Source organism: Scyliorhinus torazame, chromosome 10, assembly GCF_047496885.1.
Source record: "Scyliorhinus torazame isolate Kashiwa2021f chromosome 10, sScyTor2.1, whole genome shotgun sequence".
NCBI classification, from domain to species: Eukaryota; Metazoa; Chordata; class Chondrichthyes; order Carcharhiniformes; family Scyliorhinidae; genus Scyliorhinus; species Scyliorhinus torazame.
The window spans coordinates 45,227,167-45,241,253 of record NC_092716.1 but is presented as its reverse complement, the minus strand read 5'-3'; positions in this window follow the sequence as shown (position 1 = coordinate 45,241,253).

The window sequence follows — 14,087 nt, the reverse complement described above, 5'->3', positions numbered from 1 at the left end:
AATACAGTTCTCACATTTTAGCACACTGGGCTAAATCGCTGGCTTTTAAAGCAGACCAAGGCAGGCCAGCAGCACGGTTCAATTCCCGTACCAGCCTCCCTGAACAGGCGCCGGATTGTGGCAACTAGGGGCTTTTCAAAGTAACTTCATTGAAGTCTACAGGACAGACAATAAACCAAGAGGGCAGGCAACAGGAGCCATTCCTATTTCCAGGATCAGAACCTGCCCCTGAGGGGATTCAAGTCACTGATTGGCATTTTGACCTCTAAACTGAGATGGAGTCAGGTTCCTTGTTCAATTGATGGCAGCAGACAAGCGATAGCTCACAAAAAGAGAGAAAGTCAGAGACCCTGCAGCTTCAGCCACCGGCTGCAATGGATGCTAAGTAACTGAGAAGATGTTTCAACTTGAAGGCGCACGCTCAACCACTTCTCAATAAACGCAATTAAAAAAAAAAAGCAGCCATGGCACAGATGTGGCGATGTGTGGAGAGGAGTCCCTCTACAGGGCAGCCTTTGTTCACGTAACCATCCAGGAGGCCTGCAGGCCTGCCTCGAGTACAGGCGCCCTGGCTTGCCACTTGCTGTCCACCTCGCAGACAGTTGAACTGCTCCCCCATCCTGGCCCATCATGTTAGGAAACTGGAGGCTTTCTAGAAAAACACAGACAGACAGCCTCCGTAACTGACCTTTAACAAGGCTCTCAATGACTTCCGGTATGGGGGATGTGCTGAGAAGTTGCACATCGGGTGGCTCTCCTCCCACGAACCTGTAAAATAGGCTCTTTTTGCCCGAAAAACACCCGCTAATACCACAAAACATCCCCACACCACTGCCAAGCCACAGAAGGAGGAAACAGCAGCCAATTAAGAGGACGAGTGGTGACCAGGAGCGGAAAAAGCCTGGGCAAACAAACGACTGAACCGGCCGACGCACGAGGCGGGGAAACCCGGGCCTTGCCAGAGCGAGAGGGATCGGCCCACCTCACGAGAAGCCCCGACTACACCAGGGGATGGATGGAGGATGTTTCTTTCAAGAGAATTAAGAGAGCATCGGGACGAAACAAAATTGGACATCCAAGCTGTGGTGAAGTGTGTGGTCGCCGAAGCTCCGGTGACATCACTGGTGGCCCGAGATAAGGCGGAGAGGCGACTGGTAGTCCAAGAAGAAACAATCAAGGCGCTGGATACGGCTCAAACAGACCAGGGCGACCGGATCATCGCCCTGGAAAAGGAGGTAGCAAGGCTGGTCGCGACACAAGGGAACCTGAAAGGGAAAGTCGAGGACCAGGAAAACCGGTTGAGGCGGCAAAACCTACGAATCGTGGGCCTACTGGAGGGATGAGCCCCACAGGCAATATGGCCCAAATGCTGGGCAACCTGGTGATAGCTTCCCCAACCCACCAGAAATCAACAGAGCACACCTGTTGCTTCAACCAAAGCCCAAAACAGGGGAACGGCGGAGGGCGGGAATTGCCAAGATGCACCGGTACCAGGACTGGGAAAGAATCAAGCGCTGAGCCAGGCAATAAAAAACTGTAGTTGGGAAGGCTACCGGATCTGGATTTATCAGGACATTTAGTTTGTTCTAGTCAAGCGCCGGGCCGATTTTAATAGGGCGAAGGCCGCGCTCTACAGAAATGGGGTACGGTTTGGAATGCTGTACTCAGCCAAGCTCTGGGTCACGTTCCAAGGCAGGGAACATTTCTTCACGGCCCCTGCGAACATGGACAGGTTCGTCGCAGAGAACAGACTGGAAAAGCGACAGAAGGGGCAGCGATGAAGAGTCCACAGAAAGAGACTCTTCACATTCAGTGTTCAAGTTTTTTCTTTTCACACACTGTACAGCCAACTGTGAACCGTCACCAGAGCGATCACTTTACGCGGCAGTGGGCTGCCTCGAACTGGGGATGAGAGCGGTAAGAGAGGGAGGTATGAACGAGCACAGCAAAGCGCAGGAGAAGGTGGGGGGAATGGCGGACAGGGATCCCAGGGATCAGGAGAATGTACAACTAGCCCCGGGAGGGGGGCCACCACGCTAGCGAGGTAGCTAGCACCGGGAATTATGCAGGAGGGGCCGCGGAGCATGGCGGTGGGAGGGGTGGGGGGGTGGGGGTGGGGAGAAGAACCACATGGGAGAGGTAGATAAAGAAAGATTGAGGGCATTAGGCTGGGTACAACAGGCCACAGGTGGCAACTTGGAACAAAGTGACTCTGCAAGCAACCACTTGGGTGGGTCCATGGACAAAGGGAAACCCCGGTGTGCAGTGACGCATCCACCAGGTAAGTATGGTTGATCCCGCAGGAGCAGGGGGACACCCCCCCCCCCCCCCCCACCCCCCCCCCCCCAACATCAAGATAGTCACCTAGAAGGTCAGGAGACTTAACAGCCCAGTGAAAAGATCCAGTCTTCGCCCACTTGAAAAGTATGAAAGCCGACATAGTCTCCCTCCAAGAGACACACCTGAGGGAGAAGGACCGATTGCGGGTAAGTAAGGGCTGGGTGGGATAGACCTGCCATTCCTGCTACGGGACGAGGGCCAGGGGGGGTAGCCATACTGTTAAATAAGAGGACGATGTTCACGGCGAATAGGACAGTTTGGACCCAGGGGGACGGTACATCATTGTCAGCGGTGTCCTTGATGTAGCACCAGTAGTCCACGTTCACATGTACACTCCCAACTGGGACGACACGGTGTTTGTAAAGAAGACCATAGCGGAAAACCCTGACATAGACACACACCAACTAATCATGGGGGAGGGGGGAGACTTTAACTGTGTACAGGACCCACAGATGGACAGGTCAATCCCCAATCTGGCGAAGGAACTCAACCTATTCATGGCACATATGGGGGCGGTGGACCCATAGTGATTCATCCACTCAGGGGAAAAGGAGTTCTCCCAAGTACATGATGACTATTTACAGATTGACTTCTTTGTAGTGGGAAGATTGGTGCTTCTAGGGCTGCTAAGAGCAGAATATTCCGTGATCGTAATCTAATTATATGGATGTGAGGTTGGAGACGGGCGTGCCCAAGGCCCACCATGAAGGTTGGACACGGCCCTCGAGAAAATATCACAAGCCGAAGACAAGTGTATTACTAATAAGCAGAATGAGGATGTCTCACCCTCAATGTTCTGGGAGGCACTGAAGGCTGTGATCAGGGGTGAAGTTATTGCTTACAAAGCACAAAGAGGTAGGGAAGAGAGGGTGGCTAAGCAACAGCTAGGCGACTCCATATTGGAAGTGGGCTGGCGATACGCCGTGGCCCCGACCGTAGAGTTCCTGGTGGAGAGGAAAAAGCTATATGATGCACTATCAATTACGATGAGACAAGAGTAGAGAGTAATCGAGGCTTTATTACGCAGAGATGTGGAGCCTCCTACAGCTGCTGCCGAAATGGCTGCAGCTCGGTGAGCACATACATTTATACTCCACCTACTAGGCGGAGCCAGCAGGCAGGGATCTACCCCGTACCTGTAGTACCGGAGCCTTACCGTATTACTTCTCATATACGTCATATATACAAACAGTGGTGACTACCACACTATACATGATTTTGACCTGCTCTCTATGCAGAAAGCAGAGCATCAATTCCGCCAGGCACCGGGGACTCTGTACGGACATGGAGACAAGGCCATCACCAGCTGAGAAAGCAGGCAACCACGAATGAAATAGCCCAGATTAGGGATAGCAAAGGCAAATTAGTAGTGGAGCCGGACAAGGTCAACAATGCATTTGAGACCTTCTACCAGGGGGCTGTACACCTCAGATTCCCCAGCAGGGGACTCGGGGATGAAGAAGTTCTTCGATGGACTGGACATGCCAGTCGTGGGGAGGGTCTCAGCAGTGTCTTTATATATTTTATGGGCAACTCAGTAGCACAGTTGCTTCAGAGTCCTAGGTTTGATTCCCGGCTTGGGTCACTAACCATGCAGAGTCTGCACATTCTCCCCGTGTCTGTGTGGGATTCCTCCAGGCGCTCCGGTTTCCTCCCACATGTCCCGAAAGATATGCTGTTATGTGAACTGGATATTCTAAGTTCTCCGTGTTCCGAACAGGCGCCGGAATGCAGCGACTAGGGGCTTTTCACAGTAACCTCATTGCAGTGTTAACGTAAGCCTACTTGTGACAATAACGATTATTGATAGGAGACGGGGCATGGAAACACCGCTAGAACTGGGAGAAGTGAGGGAGAATATCAGCTCCAAGCAGGTGGGGAAGGCTCCGGGACCGGTCGATTTCCCGGCAGATCATCCACATAGAGAGAGACTCTGTGCTCTCTGTCTCCTTCTGGAAAAGATTCGCGACAGCACTGGTCCCGCATCTGTGGGACATGTTCACAGACTCACTGGCGAATGACACACTGCCTTCTACATTAGCACAAGCTACAATCTTGCTGATACCGGAGAAAGACAAAGACCCAACAGAATGCGGTTCCTACAGACCCATCTCGCTGCTAAACGCAGACCTGAAAATACTGGCCACGATCCTAGCCAAGAGACTGGAGGACTGCGTACCAGAGGTGGTAGCAGAAGACTAGACATGCGTTGTCAAGGGTAGATAGCTAACATTGAACATCAGGCACCTGCTGAACGTGATCATGAGCCCACCTGGGGAGAGAACACCAGAGGTGATTGTCTCCCTGGACGCAGAAAAGGCCTACAACAGAGTTGAATGGAAGTATCGCATAGAAGTACTGGAGCGGTTCAGGCTTGGAACAGGATTCACTGCCTGGGTGAAAGTCCTGTATAACTCCCCCATGGTGAGCGTACGGAAAAACACCACCAGCTCCAAGTACTTCCAGCTGCACAGACACAAGGCAGGGATGCCCGTTATCCCCGCTGCTGTTCGACCTTGCGATCGAAACACTAGCGATCGCGCTTCGGAAAGAAAGAACTGGAAAGGTCTGGAGAGGAGACAGAGAGTCTCTCTCTATGCGGATGATCTGCTCCCCTACATCTCGGACCCCCGAAGTAGCATGGAAGGAATCAAAGTGCTCTTGAAAGAGTTTGGAGCCTTCTCGTGCTACAAACTTAACCGGAGCAAAGGGGAGGGGAAGAGCTGATGTGGTTGCTGAGGCACGATCAATTTGACTGGAGACGAAGTTGAATTCAAACTGAGACTTTATTAGTATCTGATGTGTGGCCTCCTACACCAGCTGACAAAATGGCTGCAAGCTGAAGGCCACGCATATTTATAATCCGGCTCCTGGGCGGAGCTGGCATGCAGGGGCCCAGGTGAACCTGTAGTGCCGGTTCTACCGTACAACCCTTAATATAAGAACACAGTAGTTTACCACAGTTGCCTTTTAAACAGACCTGACACAGGCTTGGCACAAATTCCACGACCTGGAAATCCAAATTGCTCACGACTGGGTGGGGGTTCACAAGTGGGACCAGCCTGATGGAGGAAGTCGAAAAGACCTGTCGAGATGGAACACACTCCCACTCTCCCTGGCAGAGAGGGTGCAGACAATCAAAATGAACGTACCGCCCAGGTTCCACTTCTGGTTTAGATCCATCTCGATCTACATCCCCAAGGCCTTTTTCAGTTCACTGGACAAACTGAGTATGGCGTTTGTGTGGGGCAGGAAGAACACAAGGATCCTAAAGAGAGTATTGCAGAGAACGAGATCCATGGGGAGCCTAGCCCTCCCAAACCTGCAATATGACCACTGGGCAGCGACCACGGAGAGAGTCAAGGGGTGGATAACGGGACCAGAAGCCATGGGTGCTAATGGAGAGGGGCTCCTGCAGCGGGAGCTCACTCTGCGCCCCAGACACGGCGGCACTCCTATCCCCACCTAACAAATATTCAATCAGCCCAGTGGTGGCAGCAACATTCCGGTCATGGAACTAACTGCGACAACATTTCGGGTTAACCGAAAGGTCCGACAAAACCCCCATCTGCAACAACCACAGGTTCACACCAGCGTCTATGGACGCCACCTTCAAAAGGTGGAGTCAGGACGGGGCGAAGCTGACAATTAGGGACTTTTACACCAACAACAATGTGATGAATGGGTAATGTGCCTTTAAGGTCATGCATGTCATGACCCTTTAAGACCGGGTGTGGAACTCCGGGGGACTCCGCCTCCGGCTCCACCTCCCAGGGGCCGGATATAAGGTGACGTCCTGTGGGCGGCGCTCAGTGAGCACTCATCTCTCCGGCTGGCCAAGTTCTCTGTTTATTAAAGCATTCGTTTTTCGAGTACACTCTCTCGTGTCATAATTGAGGGTATAAAAACAGGCTAACAACGCTCGAAGAACTGACAGAAAGATTCCAACTGATGGAGGGAAATAAACATAGGTACCGACAAATCAAAAACTTCCTACGAAGGGAAACAATGACGTACCCACGGTTGTGTTTTGTCTTCTATATCGTACGAAGGAACTCACCAGACACTTCGCCTTGTCCAAACCAGAATCTTTTATTGAGTCTCAGGTGGTAAGATAGCAATCTGACACAGAGCACAGTATCATGGAGTCTTCTTATTACTCCTCCGGAATCTGCAAGTTCCACCGGCCATTCACTGGTACGTCTTATTACCCTCTCAATCTTGTTCTGAAGATGGCTGGATGTGTCTCCCCTTATATGTGAGTCACTGGTCACATGAGCTTGGTCTGGAGACCGCATGGTGTGTCGGCACTGCCACCTGCTGGTTGGAGGTCGCACGCCCTCCATTTATGATATCGCCCACAGGCATAACACCACATCCTCCTTCCTCACAAAACATTAAGATAATGGTACAGGCAACATTGAATGTCAAACTTTATACATTCATCATACTTGGCTAATAAAGTGAATGCGTTTTACTCAGGTGTGCAAAGCATGCTGTGCCTGACAAGTGTCCGTTTCCTTTGCACAGATCATTAAGCCACCCTTACGGGATCCCCTGTGCGCTCATTCCAGCTGTTGCCAGCCTCTGTGAAGACTGGTTTACATGCTGGCCTCTTGTTTCTCTTGATCTTCGCTCTGTGCCTTTGAAAGGTCAGTGTCAATGATTGCCATACTTGTGTCACTAGTCACTTTGTCTTTTGCTTCCTTGCATGATGCTGTTTGCTATTTGCGACTGTTTTCGTTTGCTGGGATGCGCTAGCTCTCCCAGTCTTCTCCTCTTTTTCCTCTCCACTTTGAGAACATGGTGATGGATTTTGGTGTGCCTCTTGGTTGAGTTGCTCTTCATTACTTGAGATGACAATGCTCTCTGACTGAGCTGATCCAGTCACTGGACCATCTTGATCAAATATGTGAGTAGTCTGTGGAGCTGCATAATGAAATTGTCCAGCTTTTCCTCAGGATCAGCCTCTGAGTTGCCCACTAATGCAATCTCCACGTCACTGTCATCAGCATCATCATCTATGTCCTTCCATTTGTCATCGGTGTCGTTGATAGCTTGGGAGTAAATTACCAGAGATGTTTCAAAGACTTGGAATGGGTTACCACATACCTCTGAGGCCAGCTTTTCCAATATTGAGTCGACTTCTTGGGGGTCACTTGTCACATGACCTTGGTCTGGAGACCGCATGGTGCGTCTACACCGGCACCTGCTGGTTGGAGGTCGCATGCCCTCCTTTTATAATATAGCCCAGAGGCATATCAACACACCATGACAATCACTGATAGAGGACCTATTAGATGCGGACACCAAAGGAAAGGAAAGTGATACGTACGGGGGACTGCTTAGGGGACCAATACCCAACTGGATGAGACAAGGGAGAAGTGGGGGGTGGAATTGGGGTTTGAAATAGGGTGGGGACTCTGGAGCGAGGCACTGCACAGGATCAACTCCACCTCCACATGCGCAAGGCTAAGCCTAATACTAAAAGTGGTACACAGAGCTCACTTAACCAGAACCCAAATCAATAGGTTCTTTCCTGAGGTGGAGGATAAATGCGAATGGTGCCAAGCTGGACTGACCCAACCATGCCCACATGTTCTGGTCTTACCCCAGACTTGCTGGACACCTTCTTCGAGGCAACATCCAAGGTGGTGGCGATGAGGGTGGAGCCTCGTCCGAGTGTGGCAGGATTCGGGGTATCGGAAAAGCCAGATCTTTCATGGGGAGGAGGGCCGACGTCCTTGCCTCCCTAATCGCCCGCCGGGGAATTCTGCTCGGCTGGCGGTCAGCAGCACCACCTAAAGCTGCAGACTGGCAGTCCGACCTGTTAGAATTTCTCCAAATGGAGAAATGCCACCCGTGGGTCGGAAGCGAGCATCCACAAATCATGGGGGCCATTCACTCCGTTGTTCCAAGACCTGTTTGGAGTCAACAACTAGGGAGCCAAAGAACAGGAGGGCGTAGCCACGACACAGCAAGGGGCAGGGGAAAGGGAATTGGGGGGGGGACAGGGAAACATGGAACCCAATATGCCCAACAAAAGAAGAATGAGAAACGGGGGGGGGGGGGGGGGGGGGGGTGCGAATTCAACAACCTGAACCAAGGGGAGTAAAAAGAAAAGCGGTGGGGAACGAAACCACAACTGGCACTGTAAATAATGTAAGATGAAAAAAACTACGATGTATGTATTCCCGTACCAGCCTCCCCGAACAGGCGCCAGAATGTGGCAACTTGGGGCTTTTCACAGCAACTTCGTTTGAAGCCTACTTGTGACAATAAGCAAATTTCATTTTTCATTTCTTTTCATTGAAATCGACCGGTGTAGTTATATTTTTAATTTTAATTTTTTCCTCTGTCTCCTGTTTGTCCATATTTATCCTTGTTTTGCATACCAAAAACAACTTGTGGTGGTATGTATTGGGGGTCATGTGGGACTGGAAGCCCTAATGTCATTGGCTGACAGATCCCGGGTCCTGGTTGGCCGTTGACCTCAAGCTCCGCCCTGAAGGCGGAGTGTAAGAAGCCGGAGTCTTCCCCCGCAGGCCAGTTTACTATCGAGCTGCGGGGGAACAGACACGCTTAATAAAACTTCATCGACTTCACTCTATTCGTCTCATGGAGTCTTTGTGCGCTACAATTTATTAAGCGTGCCTAAAAAGGACTATGGAGCTCAGCCTCATTCCGGAATGCCTGAGGATCAGCCCCCACGCAGTGAACGCGGCAGCAGCCTTCAAGCACTGGCAGACTTGCTTCGAGGCCTACCTCAGAACGACCACCGGCCGAGTCTCAGAAGACCAAAAACTGCAGGTCCTGCACTCGAGGGTGAGCACGGAGATTTTCTCCCTCATCGAAGACTCGGACGATTTCCAGACGGCGTTCGCAGCACTGAAAAGTCTCTATGTCCGCCCAGTTAACCAAACCTACGCTCGCTACCAGCTCGCGACGAGACGGCAAGCTCCCGGAGAATCGATGGACGAGTTCTACGCCGCGCTGCTGATTTTGGGACGAGCCTGCAGCTGCCCGTCGGTGAACGCAAACGAACACACGGACATGTTAATGCGCGATGCTTTTGTGGCAGGAATGCAATCCTCCCAAATCCGCCAAAGACTTCTAGAAAAAGAGTCACTAGGACTCTCAGAGGCACGGGCCTTAGCAGCCTCCCTAGACGTGGCCGCGCGTAATACCCGCGCCTACGGCCCCGACCGCGCGGCAACCCATTGGGCCCCGTGCGTACCCGTCGCGGCAAACCCCCTACCCCCCCCCCCCCGGACACCCCACAGGCTTGCGCGGTCCAAACGCCGAGTCGCACCGGGGGCACCCGCTGTTATTTCTGCGGCCAGGCGAAACACCCCCGACAGCGCTGCCCGGCCCACGCAGCTATCTGCAAAAGCTGCGGCAAAAAGAGCCATTATGCGGTTGTGTGCCGGTCCCGCGAGGTCGCCGCCGTCCCGGGAGCACAGGGAGCCCTGCAAGCAGTTTACGCGCCCCAACCCCCCCAGCACGCCATGTACAACCCGCAAGCGCAGCAGCTCTGGGTCCCGACCACCGCGGTCCCCGGCGAGGGAGCTCCGCACGGTCCCAGCGCTCGCGGCCCCACGCCTGACCCGCCGACTTGGGCCCCGACCACCGCTGTCCCCGGTGAGGGAGCTCCGCGCGGTCCTAGCGCTCGCGGTCCTAGCGCTCGCGGCGAGGGAGTTCCGCGCGGTCCTAGCACTCCCCAGCCCCCCCAGCACACCATGTGCGACCCGCAGACGCCGCCATTTTGGGTCCCGGCCACCACGAGGGGAGGAGGGGCGCCGATGTGCGACCCGCAGACGCCGCCATTTTGGGTCCCGGCCACCACGAGGGGAGGAGGGGCGCCGCCATCTTGGACCGCCCCAGACCTGTACGACGCATGGGGGCGGCCATTTTGTCCACCCCGCCGCCATCTTGTGACCCCCCAGCCACGTGCGATGTATGGGGGCGGCCATTTTGTTCATCCCCGCCGCCATCTTGGACGGCAACAACGGACCCCACTCCACTACTACAACCACGGCTCGCTTCGATTACGCTCGATCAAGCCCGGCCCCGGACACTCCAGACGACGACGACAACGGTACTAATAAACGGCCACGAGACACCATGCCTAGTCAACTCCAGGAGCACGGAAAGCTTTATACACCCCGACACGGTAAGACACTTTCTTGACCACCTATCCCAGCGCACAAAAGATTTGCCTAGCTGCAGGATCCCACTCTGTACAGATCCGGGGATTCTGCATAGTTACCCTAACGGTGCAGGGGAGGGAGTTCAAAAACTACAAACTAAACGTCCTTCCCCAACTCTGTGCCCCCACCTTGCTGGGATTAGATTTCCAATGCAATCTACAGAGCCTTACGTTCAAATTCGGCGGCCCCATACCCCCACTCACTATCTGCGGCCTCGCAACCCTCAAGGTGCAACCCCCTTCCTTGTTTGCGAACCTCACCCCGGATTGCAAACCCGTCGCCACTAGGAGCAGACGGTACAGCGCCCAGGACCGGACCTTCATTCGGTCCGAAGTCCAGCGGCTACTAACGGAGGGCATAATCCAGGCCAGTAATAGTCCCTGGAGAGCGCAGGTGGTAGTAGTGAAGACAGGGGAGAAACAAAGGATGGTCATTGACTATAGCCAGACCATCAACAGGTACACACAACTAGACGCGTACCCTCTCCCCCGCATATCCGACATGGTCAATCGGATTGCCCAATATAAAGTCTTCTCCACCGTGGACCTCAAGTCCGCCTACCATCAGCTCCCCATCCGCCCAAGTGACCGCAAGTACACAGCCTTCGAGGCAGACGGGCGATTATACCATTTCCTACGGGTCCCTTTTGGCGTCACAAACGGGGTCTCGGTCTTCCAACGGGAGATGGACCGAATGGTTGATCAACATGGGTTGTGGGCCACGTTCACATATCTCGACAATGTAACCATCTGCGGCCACGATCAGCAGGACCACGACGCCAACCTCCAAAAATTCCTCCAGACCGCCAAAGCCTTGAACCTCACGTACAACGAGGACAAGTGCGTTTTTAGCACCGACCGGCTAGCCATTCTGGGCTACATAGTGCGCAATGGGATAATAGGCCCCGACCCCGAACGTATGCGCGCACTCATGGAATTTCCCCTCCCACACTGCCCAAAAGCCCTGAAACGCTGCTTGGGGTTCTTTTCGTACTACGCCCAGTGGGTCCCCCAGTACGCAGACAAGGCCCGCCCCCTAATACAGACCACGGCCTTCCCTCTGTCGACAGAGGCTTGCCAGGCCTTCAGCCGCATCAAAGCGGATATCGCAAAGGCCACGATGCGCGCCGTCGACGAGTCCCTCCCCTTCCAGGTCGAGAGCGACGCCTCCGACGTAGCTCTAGCGGCCACCCTTAACCAAGCGGGCAGACCCGTGGCCTTTTTCTCCCGGACCCTCCACGCCTCAGAAATCCGCCACTCTTCAGTAGAAAAGGAAGCCCAAGCCATAGTGGAAGCTGTGCGACATTGGAGGCATTACCTGGCCGGCAGGAGATTCACTCTCCTCACCGACCAACGGTCGGTAGCCTTCATGTTCGATAGTGCACAGCGGGGCAAAATCAAAAACGACAAAATCTTAAGGTGGGAGGATGGAGCTCTCCACCTTCAACTATGAGATTTTGTATCGTCCCGGAAAGCTGAACGAGCCGTCCGATGCCCTATCCCGCGGCACATGTGCCAACGCACAAATTAACCGCCTCCAAACCCTCCACGAGGACCTCTGCCACCCGGGGGTCACTCGGTTTTACCACTTCATCAAGTCCCGCAATCTCCCATACTTTTTAGAGGAGGTCCGTACAGTCACAAGGGACTGCCACATCTGCGCGGAATGCAAGCCGCATTTTTTCAGGCCAGATGGAGCGCACCTGATTAAGGCTTCCCGCCCCTTTGAACGCCTCAGTCTCGATTTCAAAGGGCCCCTCCCCTCCACCGACCGCAACGCATATTTTCTTAATGTAGTGGACGAATACTCCCGCTTCCCTTTTGCCATTCCCTGCTCTGACATGACCGCGGCCACAGTCATTAAAGCCCTGAACAGCATCTTCACACTGTTCGGTTACCCCGCATACGTCCACAGCGACAGGGGGTCCTCTTTCGTGAGTGACGAGCTGCGCCAGTTCCTGCTCAGCAAGGGCATAGCCTCAAGCAGGATGACCAGCTACAACCCCCGGGGGAACGGGCAAGTAGAAAGGGAGAACGGCACGGTCTGGAAGGCCGTCCTACTGGCCCTACGGTCCAGGGACCTCCCAGTTTCAAGGTGGCAGGAGGTCCTCCCGGACGCTCTCCATTCCATCCGGTCGTTATTATGTACGAGCACTAATCAAACGCCTCATGAGCAACTCCTTGTCTTCCCTAGGAGGTCCTCCTCTGGAACGTCGCTGCCGACCTGGCTGGCGGCCCCAGGACCCATCCTGCTCCGAAAGCATGTGTGCGCACATAAGGCGGACCCGTTGGTCGAAAGGGTTCACCTCCTCCACGCGAACCCCCAGTACGCCTACGTGGAGTACCCCGACGGCCGACAGGACACGGTCTCCCTGCGGGATCTGGCGCCCGCCGGCAACACGCACACCCCCCCGACACCATCAACCCAACCCCCCCCTTCCTGCCACCGCCGCACCCCGCGACCGCCCCCTTCCCAGGAGGATTGGTTCCCCTCCCCTCAGCACCGACCAAGAATCAAACCCGAGCTGAAACCGTACGGCTCCTGGAGGCGACAACACTAGTACAAGTACCACCACCACCGCCGGGGCCGAGGCAATCGACACGGATGACCAGGCCGCCCGACCGACTCGTGGCGTCGATGTAAAACAAATATGGACTGTTCACAAGAACATTTTGCTTTTCTTCCTATACCCTCTGTAAATAGTTGCAACAGGACGAAATTGTCCAATACTGTATTGCCATGTGAATGTTTTGTCCTCCCAGGACCAGCCCTGTAAACCCTTACCACCATACGAAGCATCACCCCGCCGGGTTCATTTTTGACAAGGGGTGAATGTGGTAGTATGTATTGGGGGTCATGTGGGACTGGAAACCCTAATGTCATTGGCTGACAGATCCCGGGTCCTGGTTGGCCGTTGACCTCAAGCTCCGCCCTGAAGGCGGAGTATAAGAAGCCGGAGTCTTCCCCCGCAGGCCAGTTTACTATCGAGCTGCGGGGGAACAGACACGCTTAATAAAGCCTCATCGACTTCACTCTATTCGTCTCATGGAGTCTTTGTGCGCTACACAACTCAATAAAACATTTTTTTTAAACAAGGCTCTTTGGCTGCCTGACCTCGTGGGGCCAGTAGGTCCTGGCAACTCTGAACCCGCTTTGGCTAAAATGGCCGATACTGAGAATGGGTTTGGAAAACTGGCAAGGTCTGCTATTTTTGGACCCCATCAAGCTCCCTTCCCAACCTCGGCAGTCCATCCCAGAGTATCTTTTTCAGCAGGATTTGTAAAAGTGGATGTGAAATTGATATGGGGCTGGAATGCAAAACAGACAACAACAAATCAGCAGCCACTTTATGCCATCTCCAACCTTCTTTTCTCTTGTGGAGCAGTTTCATTCTCCCTATCGTTCGAGTATTAATTATTTGGATTGAAAGCTGGTTTTATACCAAATTCAAGGCAACTTTAGTAACTTCTTCAAAAATAGCATCAGCATCGCTCAGTAATGAACCATTCTGAGATATCTTTCATTGGTGACACAAAA